Source organism: Anomaloglossus baeobatrachus, chromosome 4 (assembly GCF_048569485.1).
Source record: "Anomaloglossus baeobatrachus isolate aAnoBae1 chromosome 4, aAnoBae1.hap1, whole genome shotgun sequence".
NCBI classification, from domain to species: domain Eukaryota; kingdom Metazoa; phylum Chordata; class Amphibia; order Anura; family Aromobatidae; genus Anomaloglossus; species Anomaloglossus baeobatrachus.
The window spans coordinates 460203693-460220498 of record NC_134356.1 but is presented as its reverse complement, the minus strand read 5'-3'; the positions used below and the strand labels follow the sequence as shown (position 1 = coordinate 460220498).

The 16806-nt window shown below is 41.8% G+C and overlaps 2 protein-coding genes across 2 annotated transcripts in view; one reads left to right on the top strand and one right to left on the bottom strand.

The window, feature by feature from the left end:
• Positions 1 to 4473, bottom strand: part of LOC142303863 (dual oxidase 1-like) — a 421125-nt gene extending 416652 nt beyond the window's left edge. Inside the window, exon 1 of the mRNA XM_075345668.1 lies at positions 4386 to 4473. The gene's annotated coding sequence lies outside the window, so the exon portion shown is untranslated. The remainder of the gene's footprint in view (positions 1 to 4385) is intronic.
• Positions 4474 to 4605: 132 nt separating this feature from the next.
• Positions 4606 to 16806, top strand: part of LOC142301689 (dual oxidase maturation factor 1-like) — a 90639-nt gene continuing 78438 nt past the window's right edge. The window contains exon 1 of the mRNA XM_075342711.1: positions 4606 to 4713. The gene's annotated coding sequence lies outside the window, so the exon portion shown is untranslated. The remainder of the gene's footprint in view (positions 4714 to 16806) is intronic.

The window sequence follows — 16806 nt, the reverse complement described above, 5'->3', positions numbered from 1 at the left end:
CCATCCATCCACCCATCCATCAATCCGCCCATCCATCCATCCGCCCATCCATCTATCCATCTGCCCATCCATCCATCCATCTGCCCATTCATCCATCCATCCGCCCATCCATCCATCCATCCGCCCATCCATCCATCCATCCGCCCATCCATCCATCCGCCCATCCATCCATCCGCCCACCATCCATCCATCCACCATCCCTCCGTCCATCCGCCCATCCGCCCATCCATCCATCCGCCCATCCATCTATCCATCTGCCCATCCATCCATCCATCTGCCCATTCATCCATCCATCCGCCCATCCATCCATCCATCCGCCCATCCATCCATCCATCCGCCCATCCATCCATCCGCCCATCCATCCATCCGCCCACCATCCATCCATCCACCATCCCTCCGTCCATCCGCCCATCCGCCCATCCATCCATCCGCCCATCCAGTCAATGTGAAAAGAGACGGAAGGCACTCACCAAATATGCGGTAAAAAGGCTGTTTTATTCGACCATCAGGTCAGGGGGAAAGGCGTGGCCTTTCATTGGAATGAGCACCGTAGCCAGAATGCAAAAAACTTTACAAGCCATATAATGCGTGTATAAACCTGAAATAGGAAGATTGAGCAGTTAACTCGCTGAATGGTGCCAGTGTTTCCTCCTTTCACCATCCATCCATCCATCCTTGCAGCTGAACAATCTGCTTCTAGATTCTCTACTGCAGTATAAAGGTCAAGATTACCAAATCTTCCTATGCTTTTCATTAGGGCAGTGGCTCAATGGATAGAGCTAATGCCTAAGGAGAGTTAGTTCACGAGTTTGAGTCCTGGCCGTCCCGGTAAAGAATTTAATATATTTTAAATTTTAAATTATTATTGATTATGTATAATAATAATTTAATGTAATTATGCACTGAGGGGAGGAGCCGGATATCTGCTGTGAGCCGCGGGACACACCTCTAAAATCGGAGCAGCTCACGGAATGAGGCTGCATTGCTCTCTCCTCTCTCTCTTCTCTTTCTCTCTCTCTCTCTCTCTCTTTCTTTCTCTCTTTCTCTCTCTTTTTCTCTTTCTCTCTATATATATATTTTTCTCAGTCTCTCTTTTTCTTTTTTTCCCTCTCTCCTCTCTCCTCTCTCTCTTCTCTCTCTTCTCTCTCTCTCTCTACTCTCCTCTTCTCTCTCTCTTCTATCTCCTCTCTCTCTTTTCTATCTCCTCTCTCTCTCTTCTCTCCCTCCCTCTTTCTTCTCTCTCCTCTCTCTCTTCTCTCTCTCTCTTCTCTCTCTCTCCTCTCTCTCTCTTCTCTCTCTTTTCTCTCTCTCTCTTTTCTCTCTTTTTTCTCTCTTTTTTCTCTCTCTTTTCTCTCTCAGACCTGGCGATGATCAGCTGATGCGGTCACCTGACGGAATCATCTGACACTATAAGTCGCCTGCTGTCTGTCTGTAGGGAGGAGAACAGAGAGCAGCTGCAGAACTACAAGGCTCAGCATCCTCCATCCAGGACTGTATGCTGGAGGGAGAGGCAGGGGGAACAGAACTGCAAGGCTCAGCATACTTCATCCACCAGTGTATGAAGGAGAGCAGACAGCAGCTGCAGAACGACAAGGCTCAGCATACTCCATCCAGGACTGTATGCAGGAGTTTTTGCCCCCCCAAAAAATGACGTGGGCTTCGCCATATCTTTGTAGGCTAGGCAGGTACAGCAGGCACCTACGGGCTGCCCCCAACCCCCAGCTGCCTATTTGTACCCGACTGGGAACCAAAAATATAGGGAAGCTCTTTTTTTTAATTATTTCACGAATTTCATGAAATAATTAAAAAAAAAATGATGTGGGCTTTGCCCAATTTTTGTGTGCACCCAGGTACAACTAGGCAGCTGGGGATTGGAATCCACAGCACAGGTTGGCCCGAGCTTTCTGGCCCCCCCTGCTGAGAATTGCAGTCCGCAGCCACCCCAGAAAATGGCGCTTTCATAGAAGTGCCATCATCTGGCACTGTATCCAACTCTTCCATCAGCCCTGAAGCCGAGTGGCTTGCTGGGTAATAAGGGTTAATATTAGCTTTGTTTCACTAGCTAGTATTAAGCCAGAGATTCTTAATGTCAGGCAAGTTTGACTCGGCCATTAAAAATCTTCAATAAAGGGTTAAAAAAAAGACACCACACGGAGAAAAAATACTTTAATAGAAATAAATACACAGACACACTTAGAGACTCCATGTTTATTACTCCCTCTCAACCCTCCACGATCCTGGTCTTCTGTCTTCTTTCTCCTTCAACCCATGCAGCTCTGCTACATCAGACAGCACTGCATGGGAGGAAGAGGCTGCTGCTCCCCCGTGCAGTCTAATCACTCAGTGAGTGAGCAGAGGCTGCGGGTTGTAAGTGGTGACGTTACCGCTGCCACTGTTGCTATAGTAACCAGCTGTGGCATCCAGTCCTTGCATGTGGACTGACTCTGTAAAGAGTGCTGATATGCAGGGACGGGGAGTCGACCATGTGCCCAAGCATCTCGCCGGTACACGGAGATGCTCAAAGGAGCACCACTTACCGGAGAGATGCACTGACAGGACCTAGCATGACGTCTAGCCATGTGACCAGTCTGCAGCCAATGAGATAATAGACACATGACTGGTCACATGCTATGACGACATCACGGAAGGTCCTATGATCAGGGCTGGTTACCGGGAGGGCGCAGCGATGATCGTAAGGAAAAGCGGCGGGAGACAGAGAGCAGGACACGTCGCGGGGACCTGTAAGTGTAATGGCAATGTTTATTAACTGTTTGTGTACATGTATAATGTGTTTGTATGTGTTTGTGTTTGCCCGCCATTGTTTTCAATGGGGTTCGAAGGTGTTCATCGAACATTCGCTGAACTAAGCAGCCGTTCAACGAAACGAACCGAACTCGAACACTAGGGGGGTGGCTCAACAGTAATCAATATGTTTATTTAATTGCATGCCAATATCCACAGCTCTAGTTCATGTTGCTGCTGTATACTAGCTTGTAAATTATATTTGTATAACACAATAGCCAAAGTACCGAACATAGAAAAGTTTTGATCTACACTCTTACATTGAAAATTCTATGTTTACTCATTCTATTATATGTGGTAATAAGTAAAGTGTAGCCTCTTAATAATTGAAGAACCATGCCCATGTAATTAATTACAATTAATTATATGTCCCCTGATGAAGAAAGATGGAAACGCACGTTGGGACTAAGACAAGCACACCAACATATGGATTAGTAAATAAACATATTATATCTGCAATAGCCGCATGTATAATTAGTTTTATACTTTCTATCTATCACAGGGCTTCTATCCTTAGGGTTTGAGGCTATAATAAATGGTGAATAGTGGAATTAACTTATTATATGCACAGTATATTTTTGATTGAGAGACTTTAACCCATTTTTATTGCCATTAGGGTTTGATTAGGGTAAAAATTGTAATTAATTATATGGGCATGGTACTTCAATTATTAAGAGGCTACACTCTACTTATTGCCACATGTATAAAATAATGAGTAAACATAGAATTTCCAATGTAAGAGTGTAGATCAAAACCTTTCTATGTTAGCTACTTTGGCTATTGTGTTACACAAATATAATTTACAACCTAGTTTACAGCAGCAACATGAACTAGAGCTATGGATTTTGGCATGCAATTAAATAAATATATTGATATATACATGAGGGTCACTATTTTGGCCACTTACATGCAGATATACAAATAGATATATATACACATGCAGGTATAACCTTTGCAAAAAATTAATACATTTCTTGAATTACTTTATTCACCAACCAGGGAATCACCTAAGGTTGATATAATTGAATTTGTATGATATATGCATGTGTATATGTTTCTGTCTTGTATGCCATTAATTGATGTTGTTCTATAATTGAATCTGTGAGATACAGAAATAATTGTCATACATGCTTGATTGTATCACTATTGCTGCAATAGGTGTGAATTGTCCAAGAGGATTCCTTGCTTTTTTTAATATATATTTTATGGTTTTTAAGGTTCTATAAATAAATAAATAAATAAATAAAACATTTTTAACATAAATTGGGAGTTTTGTGCATCTTGCCCCCTTAGTTTGGGATATTGATAATACTATACAGTAAACTTACAAAGACATTGAAATGAGTGTTGCTTACTGCGCAGAGGATGAATTCAGGCGATGAGAATGCTCATACAAATCACTAATTAGATGAGTAATAAAAGGAAAAGCACGAAAGTAAGCAAAAGCATTGTACTCTACCCTATGTACAGTCTATCTATCTAGTCCATACATTATGTAGGTATACATCTTATAAAAAGTAATGCATTACTATAAACAACCCTAGCACAACCTTGTAAATACAGTAGTATAATAAGCCACTGACCTGGACTGGAGTGAAGCTTATTAAGCAGTTTTATTCTTCGCCTCGTCTTCTTAGACTTGCAGCATTGTGTGAGTTTGACAAACCTTTGTGGGTGAGACTAGTGACTGAGTCAAGTTTTGGTATGGTGATGTGGGCAGGGCTGTGCAAGGATTCATTTAAATATACAGCTCCAGACATGTACTTACAAAGTGTGATTCTCTGGAAATTGCTTACACCTCCCTCGGTAGAAGAGATGTGACGATACTGTAGCAACCTACAAAACCCATTCACTGATGAAGCCTCACGTTACCAATATTTATTACAAGCTTCTCAAGCAAAGGGGAACAAGGTAAGAACCTACTGTATCAGCTTCTGGACATTATTATTTTTTGACCTAGATATAGTCACTTAAATCTTGACAGTGTACAAAGGAATTCAGATATTGATTCACATTGGACCGTGACGGATAAGCTTACCATTATTACTACTGTATGTTATTATTATAATGATTATTTTTACATTATTATGAGTGGTTTATTAAGTACACAAGTTTATTCAGAGGAGTAATGACTGATGTAGAGCTGATTTCTTTTACCTTTGTGTGATAGGAACACATTGTGGGGTTACTGTAGACCCAACTCTTGAGATGAATGTGGCATGTACATCAGATATATCATATTTCTTCTTTCAGACTTGGCAGAATACTCATTCATTAGTTTTGTAAAAGTCACAGATATGTATACAGATACATAGAATGCTAGTGAAAAATGCTGCAACTACTTATGTTAAAGTCACATGGAGACTTCTGGCAAACAGTAGTTGTGGATAAAAGACAATGTGACAACAGCCACTCCAAATTAAATTATTATTCTGATTTAAGATTTATGTAGAGTTTAAGCACATAATGTGACATATGTGTTACCTTACATGAGTATACAGGATGCACCCAGCTCCATGAGATAACAGTTTATATCGGATTAGCTTTAACACTACCAGGAATTTCCAGCTCCATAGGGTTCCAATGGTAGAAGTGTTAAATGACCCCTCTCTGGGACTTCTATTGTTAAAGTGGTTGTCAACTACTTTTCCATTGATAGTGTATCCTTAGGATAGGTCATCAATGTCTGATAGGCTGGAGTCCGATACCAGCACCCTCGCCGTTTGGCTGCTGTCGGTGTCAGCAGCAGCAGCATGGAGTTAGACATGCTCAGTTCCGAAGCTGCCCTATCAACTGATAGCAGCCATGGCCAGGTACTGGACATTCACTTCACATGCAAATCAATAGGAGCCGGATATGTAGTACCCAGCCACGGCAACTATCAAAAGATAAGGCAGCTCCGGAACTGAGCATTTCCAGCAGCCAGCTACCGCCGCCGAAAACTGCTGATCTCGGATAATCAAACATTGATGACCTATTCTAAAGACAGGCCATCATTGCAAAACTAGTGGACAACCTCTTTAAAACCTCTTCAATTTGATTACATACTCGATACAAAACCAACCAATCCAGAAGCAGACACATAGATTTTGGTTCTTCTCTTTATTCCTTGGAGACTGGACAGTGTTGGCCAGGTGAGAACTGAGTTAGCAGATGGCTGTTCTTCTTCATTACCATTGTTTTTCAGGAAAGTATGCAAAAAATATTTCATAAAGATTAGTTATATTTTAATAGAAGCAGATATGTCCCTTATAGTTTCACAAATGTTTAAGAATCCTATTTAACAGCCTTTTGATCATTTCATTACCACACATATGTATTTCTCATGGACCTTCCAAGTATAAATTTTACCTATATCAAAATGACCTCATAGACAACCCAAGGCTGGGATCAAGTGACAGTATAAAAAAATTGGACCCTTTATTATACAGAAAAGTGGGATTACTTTTTTCTCACTTTATATCTGTATGTAACATGTTTCTTTTTAACTCAGCAGATATTAATCTTTCACAGGACCATTCAAAGTTTCCTCTATTACAAAATTGCAATGTATTCGTAAACATTTGATGCTCTACTGTGGCTCCATTTGGCATCCAGTTTTTTTTCTCACAACCATAGACTTCATTGAGTGAGTCTCATCCAATTTCAGAGTCAAATTGCAAGATGCTGTGATTTTGTTTCTTTAACATCGAATCAGTATGAGAAAAAAAACTTCATCAGCATTGCCTCACTGAATAACATTTGCCTTAGTGCAGTACGTTTTTTTTATTGATTTGAATTTGTCAGATTTATATAGTGGTGTGAGCAATCCCCTTAGGCTAAGGCGGGCTTTGCACACTACGACATCGCAGGCCGATGCTGCGATGCCGAGTGCGATAGTGCCCGCCCCCGTCGCAGCAGCGATATGTGGTGATAGCTGGCGTAGCGAAAATTATCGCTACGCCAGCTTCACACACACACTCACCTGCCGTGCGACGTCCCTGTGGCCGGCGACCCGCCTCCTTGTTAAGGGGGCGGGTCGTGCGGCGTCACTGCGACGTCACACGGCAGGCGGCCAATCGGAGCGGAGGGGCGGAGATGAGCAGGATGTAAACATCCTGCCCACCTCCTTCCTTCCGCATATCCTACGGAAGCCGCAGTGACGCCGGTAGGAGATGTTCCTCGCTCCTGCGACTTCACACACAGCGATGTGTGCTGCCGCAGGAGCGAGGAACAACATTGGACTGTCGCGTCAGCGTAATTATGAATTACGCCGACGCTGCACCGATGATACGATTACGATGATTTTGCGCTCGTTAATCGTATCATCGAGACTTTACACACTGCGATGTCGCATGCGATGCCGGAAGTACGTCATTTTCAATTTGACCCCACCGACATCGCACCTGCGATGTCGCAGTGTGCAAAGCCCGCCTAAGATAACGACAGTATAAAAAAATCAGTCTGACTTTTCATCCAGAAAAGTGGTATGATTTTTTTCTCACTTGCCATGTGCTGTCCGTGTACAATACATTTTTTAACTCAGCAACTATTAATCATTCATGGGAACATTTACAGTTTTCTATGCTACAGAAATGTATTCATAAAAATCAGATGTCATACTGTGGCTCCCTATGGCATCTGATCTTTTTCTCACACACATTCGATTTCGGAGTGAAATCACAGCATACTAATGTTTTTTTTTCACAGACAGAATCCATAAAAAAAGCACTGACCCATTAAATCACATTGGTCCATGTGCTTTCCAATAAAAATTGGATAGCACTCGTCTGATTTATATGATGATGTGAATGAGCCCATAGGGAAATAATTCTCCCAAGCCTGGGGACTCACTTTTCAGTGTATCAAAATGTAGATGCAGGCCAGTGTTACACAAGGCTATCAAACAACAGGTTGAGAGGTGATCGGAGATCATGCACTCTTATTCCCTGGGATATCTGTACACCCAATAATAGCAGTGGATTTAATCTGAACTTAATCAATGATGTCCAAAGGAGAAACCATAGCAAATCAGTTATAGTACTACACTCTAATGACCTCAACCGTGCTTCATTTTTTGTCCCTCTGATGTGGTTAGTGACTAGAAATGAACGAACCTTTAAACAGTTTACCAATCTTTACCGAGCCTCCTAGTGCTTGCCGAATAGTTCGGCAAACCTGTTCGTCGAACATACCGAGCCCATTGAATTCAATGGCAGGCCAAACGTATGTGTTGTAAAATGGTGTAGGGGGCTGTAAAAGAAAGAAAATAAAGCAGAACAAGCAGGTATATCTCAATAAATTAGAATATCATCAAAAAGTTAATTTATTTCAATAATTCAATACAAAAAGGGAAAAGCATATATTATATAGAGTCATTACAGAGTGATCTATTTCAAGTGATTGTTTCTGTTAATGTTGATGATTATGGCTTACAGCAAATGAAAACCCAAAAGTAGTGATGGGCGTACAAGGTCTGTAAAAGTCCAGATCCATGCGGTTTCAAAGGTGCCTGGGTGCCAGGCCCAGGTCCGGGATTCCAGATATTGATCCAGATGTGGCACTGGAAAAATTAAAAAAAAGTAACGGAAAAATAAAGAAAATAAGAATGAAGTAAGTGCTTCATCCTTATGAATGCTCTGGCGTTGCTGTACACTGCTCTTGCGGCCTCTCCATCATTTCCTGGGCCACTCATCATTCCTCATCCATATGCACTGCTTTCCTCCCCCACCAGCTGTCCTGGCATCTGTAATTGGTTGCAGTAAGACGCGCCCCCAGCCTATGTGACAGCGTCTGACTGCAACCAGCCACAGGTGCTGTCTGAGGGTCAGTATTGTGGTGCAAAAATAACAAAATAAAAAAAACAGTTTGTGTAGGGTCCCCCCACATTATGATACCCAGCACAGATAAAACCCATGGCTACAGGCTGCAGCCTCCAGCCTTGTGCTTATCTTGGCTGTGTATTAAAATAAGAGGAGCCGCATGCATCTTTTTATTATTAATAATAATAATCATTTAAAAAAATGGCGTGCAGTCCCCCCCAATTTTGATACCCAGCCGTGATAAAGCCCAAAAGCTGGGGGCTGGTATTCTCAGCCTGGGGAGTTCCATGGCTAAACATGTCCGATCTCTCAAGACTCTGGAAAACACTGACAGGAGGGATGTGGCTGGCAGCAGTGACTTCACTCAGTTCACCAGAGGTCATACTCGGGTTGCACGGTATGACCTCTGGTGACCTGAAGCACCCCGCAAACCTGCTAGCCCTTTACTTATGACAGTGCCAGTTGGGGAGTGCAAGGCAGCCCCTCACCCCCCTGCCCCCATCCGGCACTGTCACTTGTAAAGTACGGGGCCATGCCCGCGTCGGACCAGCCCTTTAACACTGACAGTGCCGGCTGGGGTGTGGAGTGCGGTCACAGGTGAAGGACTCCAGCTGTGACCGCAACTAACCTGAGTGACGTCACCACTGATCGCTACGGCTCATTCATTCTCTGGAGCTCACAGCGGGCAGTCATGTTCCATGATTGCGCGCTGTGAGGTTCAGCCATAGCAAAGCTGAATCATCGTTGATTATGTCGGACCTGCAGGGGTGTTTTGGTAATTATTAAAGTGATTAAAGAAGGTGTTCTTTTTGTCTTTTAGTTCATATAAAGTATTTTATCAATTTTTGTGTTATGTGATGGGGGGTGTCATAGAGACCAGTATGGTGTAGATTTATTCCCTGTACACTGCAGGATAGAATTCTGGTTGTGCTCAAATTGTGAAGTAGTCTCTTGGTTGCAGCAAAAAAAAAAAAGTTGGCACTTCAACTTCCTTAAAAAAAAATAATCAAAATTATTTATTCATGGTTCCTTAAAAACACAAACAGCTCTGACATGTAAGGAGATGTTTCCTTTGTCTCCTTGCATCTCAGAGCTGCTTGTGTTTTTAAGGAACCATGAATAAAGAATTCTGAATTTTTTAAGGAAGGTGAAATGCCAACTTTTTTTCTTTTGCTGCAACCAAGAGAGACTAACCTAGAGCTTAGTGAAAGCTGTGGGCTGTTATTAACCTCTTATATTACCTCAATTGCTACCACACCAGGGCAATCGGGAAGAGCCGGGTAAAGCACGACTTGTCACATCTATTGGATCTAAAATTGGTGAATGCGAACCAAACAGGTTCACACATCTCTATTAGTGACAATCTCAGCAAATGAAAAACACTCGTGTCTCAAGACGTTGTCTCTTAGTACATGATTGCCCCCACCATTCTGTAGAGGTGCATCTTAAGGAAGTACAATAACTCACCATGAAAGACTTCTTCCATTTTGAAGCAGTAAGTAATGTGCCATTAATTTTGGAAAAACGAACTATGTTTTATTAAAAAAGCAGATACTATATACTTTCACAAATGTTTAAGAATTCACGTTAAAGACAGGGCAACATATTATAATATATTTCACATATCTCAAAAGAGGCCTTGCAAAAATTAGTGGAATCACATTCATATGAGTGAGTAATGCACATTTCGTAAAATCAACAACATTTAGGGCGGCTTTGCACGTTGCGACATTGCACGTGCGATGTCGATGGGGTCAAATCGAAAGTGACGCACATCCGGCGTCGCAGTCGATATCGCAACGTGTAAAACCTTTTTAATACGATGAACGAGCGCAAAAGCGTCGTTATCGTATCATCACTGCAGCCTCCGACATTTCCATAATGCCGGTGCAGCGACAGGTACGATGTTGTTCCTCGCTCCTGCGGCAGCACACATCGCTGTGTGTGAAGCCGCAGGAGCGAGGAACTTCACCTTACCTGCCGCCGGCTGCAATGAGAAGGACGGAGGTGGGCGGGATGTTTACATCCTGCTCATCTCCGCCCCTCCACTTCAATTGGCCGCCTGCCGTGTGACGTCGCTGTGACGCCGCACGACCCGCCCCCTTAGGAAGGAGGCGGGTCGCCGGCCAGAGGGTCGTCGCACGGCAGGTATGTGCGTGTGAAACTGCCGTAGCGATAATAATCGCTACGGCAGCTTTCACTAGATATTGCACGTGCGACGGGGGCCGGACTATCGCTGCAGCATCGGTAACACATTGTTACCGATGTCGCAGCGTGCAAAGCCCGCCTTAGACCTATTTGATAGACTTTCAGGTGCGTGAGACGGTGAAAATTGGAATTTAGCAGATTCTTTGAATTTGACAGAAAAATTCGATTTCCATCAAATTTCAAATTTATTTGATGCAAATCAAATATGCACTATTTAAAATTAAAAAATAAAAAAACCTGTTTACTATGCACTGAGGTCTCCAAATTGAAAAGCATAATAAATGGATGTGCCAGGATGGAGAAAATAACAATAAAAATAACACATTATTCTTGCCTCTCACCCAGATTCCAGTGATGTATCGCCAACTTTACTAGCTACTGCAATTTTTATTAACCCCTTCACCACCCGGTGATTTTCTGTTTTTCGGTTTTGGTTTTTCCTGTCTTCCAAGAGAAGTGATAGGCGGACCTAGACTGTAAAAGTCCAGACCCATACAGTTTTAAAGGAACCCAAGCGCCGACCCTGGGCCGAGAGTTCTCAGGGAACTCCGAGTAATGATCTGCATCCAGCAACTTAGGTAATAAAAAATAAATAAATAAAGAAACAAGAAAATTAGCCACGTGATATAAAATGATATTAAATAATATGGTGAGGTATTGGTCCATATTTTGACCAAACTACATAAGCTCATAACCCGGCATCAAGGGTCCCCACGCTTACGAGTCCTTATAATGAATATAAAATGATTCACAAAAAAGGACATAAATTCAAAAGAAGTCAAAGAAAAAAAATCACCAAAAACAGCCATTAACCACCAGGTCAAACAGCAAATGCCCTAGCAGGATGCAGCAGCCCCCTATGATAAAAGGGGCAACACAGGTGCAGAATACTGATGAGACATCCAATCACAGCCTACCATATCATGGAGCGGGTGGTTGCTGGTATTAAAACTGCACACAGATGGGGTTTGCATAGGGCGCTGGGTTACGAGGTAACGAATTTTGGCCACAATACGGTCCAATACCTTACTTTATTATTTAATATCGTATATATATATGTATATATATATATATATATATATATTTATATATATATATATATATATATATATACATATACACCGTGTGCAGAATTATTAGGCAAGTTGTATTTTAAAGGATTTTTTTTTTTATTATTGATCAACAACTATATTCTCAATCAACTTAAAAGACTCATAAATATCAAAGCTTAATATTTTTGGAAGCTGGAGTGGGTTTTTTTTAGATTTGGCTATCTTAGGAGGATATCTGTTTTTGCAGGTAACTATTACTGTGCAGAATTATTAGGCAACTTAATAAAAACCAAATATATTTCCTTCTCACTTGTTTATTTTCACCAGGTAAACCAATATAACTACAAAAAATTTAGACATAAAAATTTTTGACATGCAAAAACAAAACCCCAAAACATTGGGGACCAATATAGCCACCTTTCTGTATGATGACACTCAACAGCCTACCATCCATAGATTCTGTCAGTTGCTTCATCTGTTTACGATCAACATTGCGTGCAGCAGCCACCACAGCCTCCCAGACACTGTTCCAAGAGGTGTACTGTTTTCCCTCCCTGTAGATCTCACATTTTATGAGGGACCGCTGGTTCTCTATGGGGTTCAGATCAAGTGAATAAGGGGGCCATGTCATTATTTTTTCATCTTTTAGACCTTTACTGGCCAGCCACGCTGTGGAGTAGTTGGATGCATGTGATGGAGCATTGTCCTGCAAGAAAATCATGTTTTTCTTGAACGATACTGACTTCTTCCTGTACCACTGCTTGAAGAAGTTGTCTTCAAGAAACTGGCAGTAGGTCTGGGTGTTGAGCTTCACTCCATCCTCAACCCAAATAGGTCCCACAAGTTCATCTTTGATGATACCAAAGGCTGTTTTTCAGCATATGCCACTGGCACAGTTCATATATTTGAATGAAGGATGAATGGACAAATGTATTGAGACATTCTTGATAAAAATTGCAGTCATCTACCAGGATGATGAAGAGGAAATGAGGGTGGACATTTCAGCAAGACAATAATCCCAAACACACAGCCAAAGAAACTGTCAATTGTTTTCAGAGAAAGAAAATAAAGCTGCTAGAATGGCCAGGCCAATAACCTGATATGAATCCATAAGAAAATTTATGAAAGGAACTGTAGCTCAGCGTTCATAGAAGGAGCCCACAGAAGCTACAGAATTTTAAGAGTGTTTAATTAGAAGAATGGGCCAAAAATCACATTTGAGCAATGCATGCAACTAGTTTCTTTATAGAGAAGGCATCTTGAAGCTGTCATCACCAACAAAGACTCTTGTACAGACCATTAAATAAATTTAATAAAGTGTATTCAATAGTTTTTCCCTATGTCATTTTTCATTATTACACGTCTTTAAATTTATGGGCATCTGTGGTTTGATTTCTTTGCTTATGTGGATTGGATATGTTGCTATCAACATCTGGTGAGAAATTCATGTCATTTAGATGTATATTTATTTATAAAATTAGTGACGTGTTCACTACTTAATTCACCACATATATACAGTGCTTAGCATAAATGAATACACTCCAACACATTTGTCAGAAAATCTTTAGTTTCCTTTCACAATCAATATTTTCTATAGGATACCATACTACAAAATACTCCCATAAATGTGGGTAACTCATTGCAAGCAAGATTTGTCATTTTGCACAACCAAAAAAAGTAATTCTCCTAAAAAATGAAATCAAGATCATGTTACAAACATGAGTACACCCTAATATGAGTATTCGTGCAAAGCTAAATTTCATATTACATAGGTCTAATTAACAAGAATTCAGCCACAGGTAAGTCTAATTATTTATTAAACAGGTGTTTAGCAGACATTTGACTGTAAAAAGAAAACTCTTTACCATTTCATGATGTCAGCAATGGCACCACATGATAGAGAAATGTCACAAGACCTGAGAAAGAAAATGATTTCTTTACACAAGAAATGAAAAATACATAGAACCAGCTCACCAGTTCAGCCATGTATATGGAAGACAATCTTTGGTAATCCACGCTCAGAGAGGAAGGAGCTGCCCCACAGCAGGTATAATGCAACAGAGGAAATTCCAGCGAAGGATCACATTAAATATAGGTTAAAAAATACCTTTAATTTAAAGTCTTATTGTTAAAAGGAGTACATTTTTAGTAATCCTGGCAATACGTTAAATACAATCCCCAATAAAGTAGGGAGATGACACATTTTGGCTAATAAGCCAACTTTCACAGGAACTCTGCATTTCTGCTAATCAGAGCTGTGCTGCTCTGACCAGGAGAAATGAACCAGCAATCAGACTGCTGATCCTTATAGCCCCCTAGAGGTACTAGTAAAATAAAAAAAAAAAAAAAGCTTAAACAAAATAATAATAATAATAGTCCAAATCACCTAACATTCGTCCCATTGAAAATTAGGGACGCCAGGACTCTGCAAAGGGTTAAAAAATTATATATACACATATTTGGTATTGCCGCGTTCAGAAATGCCCGAACTATCAAAATATAAAATCAATTAATCTTATCGGCAAGTGGCATAGCGGCAAAAAAAATCCAAACGCCAAACTTAGATTCTTTGGTTGTCGCAAATTTTGCGCAAAATGCAGTAACAGGTGATCAAAACAAAGCATCTGCACAAAAATAGTACCGTTAAAAATGTCAGCTCGAGATGCAAAAAATAAGCCATCACTGAGCCCGTATCCCAAAAAATGAGAACGCTATGAGTCATAGAATATCGTGCAAAAAGTGTGCAACTTTTTTGGACAAACTTCTGAATTTTTTTAACCCCTTAGATAATAGTAAACTTATCCATGTTTGGTATCTATGAACTTGTACCAACCCGAGGCATCACACTGACACATCAGTTTTACCATATAGCGAACACGGTGAATAAAATATCCCAAAAACAATCGTGCAATTGCACTTTTTGTGTACTTGAATTTATTTTTGGCATTTTCCAGTACATCATATGCTAAAACTTACCACAAAAAAACAAGCCCTCATATGGCAAGATTGATGGAAAAATAAAAAAGTTACGACTCTCAGAAGAAGGGGACCAAAAAACAAAAACTGGAAAATGTAAAATCATCCAGGGGTGAAACGGTTAAAGAGCTGACAAGCTGCTGTATAGAGAAACATAACCAAATCAGCTCACCAGGAAAAACTATTTTTGATGGCTGTAAATGATGGGATTGCTATGGTGCTGTGATTTGATCTAGAATGCTGATTGAGTAGGGTCAGGCTTGTCGCTAAATGAAAGAATTTGGTGCCAGTAGCAGAGAGTGCAGGGTGACCGGATAGGATGGAATGAGACCTTGTCAAGTGTGCATGAGTAAAGCAGCTGGGGCTCGTTCACAGCGGAGTACGTCAGTAGGCTGCAGGCAGAGGTAAAATAACAGAGGCTAAGGGGTGCTTCACACACAGCGAGCTCGCTGCCGAGATCGCTGCTGAGTCACGCTTTTTGTGACGCAGCAGTGACCTCATTAGCGATCTCGCTGTGTGTGACACTGAGCAGCGATCTGGCCCCTGCTGCGAGATCGCTGCTCGTTACACACAGCCCTGGTTCGTTTTCTTCAAAGCCGCTCTCCTGCTGTGACACACAGATCGCTGTGTGTGACAGCAAGAGAGCGACAAATGAAGCAAGCAGGGAGCAGGAGCCGGCGTCTGACAGCTGAGGTAAGCTGTATCCAAGATAAACATCGGGTAACCAAGGTGGTTACCCGATATTTACCTTAGTTACCAGCCTCTGCAGCTCTCACGCTGCCTGTGCTGCCGGCTCCGGCTCTCTGCACATGTAGCTGCTGTACACATCGGGTTAATTAACACGATGTGTACAGCAGCTAGGAGAGCAAGGAGCCAGCGCTAAGCAGTGTGCGCGGCTCCCTGCTCTCTGCACATGTAGCTGCATTACACATCGGGTTAATTAACCCGATGTGTACTGTAGCTAGGAGAGCAAGGAGCCAGCGCTCAGTGTGCGCGGCTCCCTGCTCCCTGCTCACACTGGTAACTAATGTAAACATCGGGTAACCATACCCGATGTTTACCTTAGTTACCAGTCTCCGCAGCTTCCAGACGGCGGCTCCGTGCAAGCGCAGCGTCGCTTGCACGTCGCTGCTGGCTGGGGGCTGTTCACTGGTCGCTGGTGAGATCTGCCTGTTTGACAGCTCACCAGCGACCATGTAGCGATGCAGCAGCGATCCTGACCAGGTCAGATCGCTGGTCGGATCGCTGCTGCATCGCTAAGTGTGAAGGTACCCTTAGTGGAAAAATGCAGCATGGTCCATAGGAGTCATCATACTACTGTTGGATGACTACTGGAAGAGACCTAGAGACCGAGAATACCAAATTGCTCTACAAAGACAAAAGTGCTGTCATTAGGAATCAAGATGGTGAGCAGACAAGCATTGACACCAGTAGATAGTTGTCCTGAGATCTAGTGATTATCCTATTCATTTAATTCCAAGAGATTATGTGTGTTGGTGGAGGCAGGACAGACAGTGACAAGCCAGGTAGCTCTTACAAAGATAAGCAAAGTGTTGAGAGAGTGAACAATCCCTCCAGATCATCTATGTGAAGTTTCATTATGGCTCTTCTGTTTTTAATATTGTAGGAAACCTGCCAGCCAATCTTAACTACTAGTATCCACTTTATTTCACTTTATATTGTAGCCCTTATAATGGACTCAAACCTTCAATTAATTAATTGATTGTACTTTATACTGCAATATATAAATGTTACACTATATAGTAAAAATCTTAGTCTACTATGAAGCAAACCAGGGGTTTGGTCTTTGGAAGATGGCAGTGACAGGGGCCTTTAGGGTCACACGAATGTATGAATCGGATGAGTGCAATCCAATAAAAAATCAAATTGCACTCTGTCCAATGGTATTCAATGATGCAGGGCAGATCTGCAAGATTTTCATCAGCTGTAAACGGGCTGAGCAAAAA